At 40.6% G+C, this 2,582-nt stretch overlaps 1 pseudogene; it reads right to left on the bottom strand.

Annotated features, from left to right (window-relative positions):
- Positions 1-2,167: 2,167 nt before the first annotated feature.
- LOC124723822 lies at positions 2,168-2,285 on the bottom strand (annotated as a pseudogene).
- Between the last annotated feature and the right edge of the window lie 297 nt (positions 2,286-2,582).

Consider the following 2,582-nt stretch of genomic DNA (forward strand, 5'->3'; position numbering starts at 1 on the left):
CTACGCTCATCCATCCACTTTTGGAGTATTGTTGCGAATTCTGGGCTCCTTACTAAATAGGTTTAAAGGAGTACATCGAGAAAGTTCAAAGAAGAGCAACATGTTTTGTATTATCCCGGAATAGGGGAGCGAGTGTCACTGAAATGATACAGGATTTGGAGTGGACATCATAAAACGGAGGCGTTTTTCGTTGCGGAGGAATCTTCTCTCGAAATTTCCATCACCAACTTTCTCCTTCGATTGCGAAAATATTTTGTTGACGCCGACCTACATAGGGAGAAACGGTCATCGTAATATAATCACGGAAATCAGAGCTCACACGGAAAGATATAGGTGTTAGTTTTTTCTGCGTGCTTTTCGAGATTGGAATAGTAGAAAATTATTGTTAAGGTGGTTCGATGAACCCTCTACCAGCCACTTAAGTGTCATTTGCAGAGTGTTCACGTTGATGTAGATGTAGATGTAAAGGATATTGTGTGCAACATTGGCTCGGTTTCAAATAGTTCAGTTCATGACATAAGTTCATGGCGTGTAGAAAATAAACTAACGTTAAATCACAGTAAAGCTCAGTTTTTACAGTCTCTAACACACAATTCAACAAAACCTGACGTTTTAATTTAACATAATGGGCATATGATTAGCGAAACTGAACAGTTCATATTTCTAGGTGTTCAGATAGACAGTAAACTGTCGTGGAAAGATCACGTTCACGATCTTGTTCAAAGACTTAATGCTGCCATTTTTACTATTCGAACGGTATCTGAAGTAAGTAATCGTTAGACATAAAAATTAGTCTACTTTGCTTATTTTCATTCGCTTATTCCGTATGGTATTGTATTTTGGGGTTACTCTTCCCATTCTAAAAGACTATTCTTGGCTCATAAACGGGTAGTTGGGGCAATAAGTGGTGTAAGTTCGCGAACCTCTTGTCGATCCCCGTTCACTAGTCTGGGTATTTTGACATTTGCCTTTCAATATACATATTCCCTACTGTCATTTCTTGTTAATCATATTAGCTTATTCCCAAGAATAAGCAGCTTCCACTCAGATAATACTCGGCAGAAATCAAACCTTCATTTGGATTGAACTTCCTTAACTCTCGTGCAGAAAGGTGTGCAGTATACTGCTGCATCCATTATCAATAAGCTACCACAAGGATTCAAAAATATTTGCAGTAACACGCGCTTTCAAATCGAAACTGAAGAGTTCCCTCACGGTCCACTCCTATTCTGTCGAGGAGTTCCTTGAAAAGTTAAGCTGATTCTTGTTGTATTGTTGATTTCGTTTACTTAAACTTATGGCTTGACTATTTTCGGATTCATAAACATTTTATTTTTATCTGTTATTACTTTTATATTGCAATTTCATGTCTGACACGTTCCATGATCTAGGAGATTTGCTCCTCAATTTGGTCTTACGGAACTTGATGTGTACTAAAAAATAAATAAATAAATGTAGAAGCATTTAGAGAACACTCGTTTCTTAGTTCAATAGCAAAACATGAAGCCAGATTACCGGTCCGATTAAGACATATTGGCAGCTGAAGATGGCAGATAAAATTTTCTTGGCACCCTCAGCTGCTAAATGGAGTTGTCGATATCACATTATTTATTCACAATCGCAGTATCGCACCTGAAGTATTTAGAGAACACTCGTCTCTTATTTCAATAACAAAACATGAACCCAGATTAATGGCCGTTTAGGTGTTGTTGGCAGATTAATATGGCAGATAATATATGCATGGCGCCCTCGCAGCTAACATTAGATGTCGGTAGCTTAATTCGCCGTCGCAGTGTCCCACTCGCTCCTTAGTTCAATAACAAAACATGAAGCCATATTAACGGAGCGATTAGGACGATTTGGCAGCGGAATAGGGCAGATAATATGTCATTTTTGGCAAAGCCTGCCAAGTTCAGAAGTTAGTAACGCAATACAAAATCACAATAGTAATTTAAACTAAACTAAACTTAACTCCACCCAAACAGGCCATGAAGACCCAACGGTACCGCCGGCCGCCGTGTCATCCTCAGCCCACAGGCGTCACTGGATGCGGATATGGAGGGGCACGTGGTCAGCACACCGCTCTCCCGGCCGTACGTCAGTTTACGAGACCGGAGCCGTTACTTCTCACTCAAGTTTGTCTCACAAGGACTGAGCGCACTCCGCTTGCCAACAGCGCTCGGCAGACCGGATAGTCACCCATCCAAGTGCTAGCCCAACCCAACAGCGCTTATCTTCGGTGATCTGACGGGAACCAGTGTTACCACTGCGGCATGGCCGTTTGCACAATAATAACATAACACTTCAAAAATTCGGAGGACACTCATTTCTTAGTTCAATACTAACATGAAGTAACCGTCCGAATAGGAGGTACTGCAACTGAATATAGCAGATATATGTGCTTCGCGCCGTCAGGTGCTACACGCAGTTGTTGCTAACTCAATAATTCTTCACTGTCACAATATCACACTTGGAGCATTTAGAGAGCCCTCATTAATAGTTCAATAACAAAATGTGAAGCAAAATTAACTCTTCGATTTGGAAGTATTTGCAGCTGATTATGGCAGATAATAAGTGCTTGG

Source organism: Schistocerca piceifrons, chromosome X (assembly GCF_021461385.2).
Source record: "Schistocerca piceifrons isolate TAMUIC-IGC-003096 chromosome X, iqSchPice1.1, whole genome shotgun sequence".
Lineage (NCBI taxonomy): Eukaryota > Metazoa > Arthropoda > Insecta > Orthoptera > Acrididae > Schistocerca > Schistocerca piceifrons.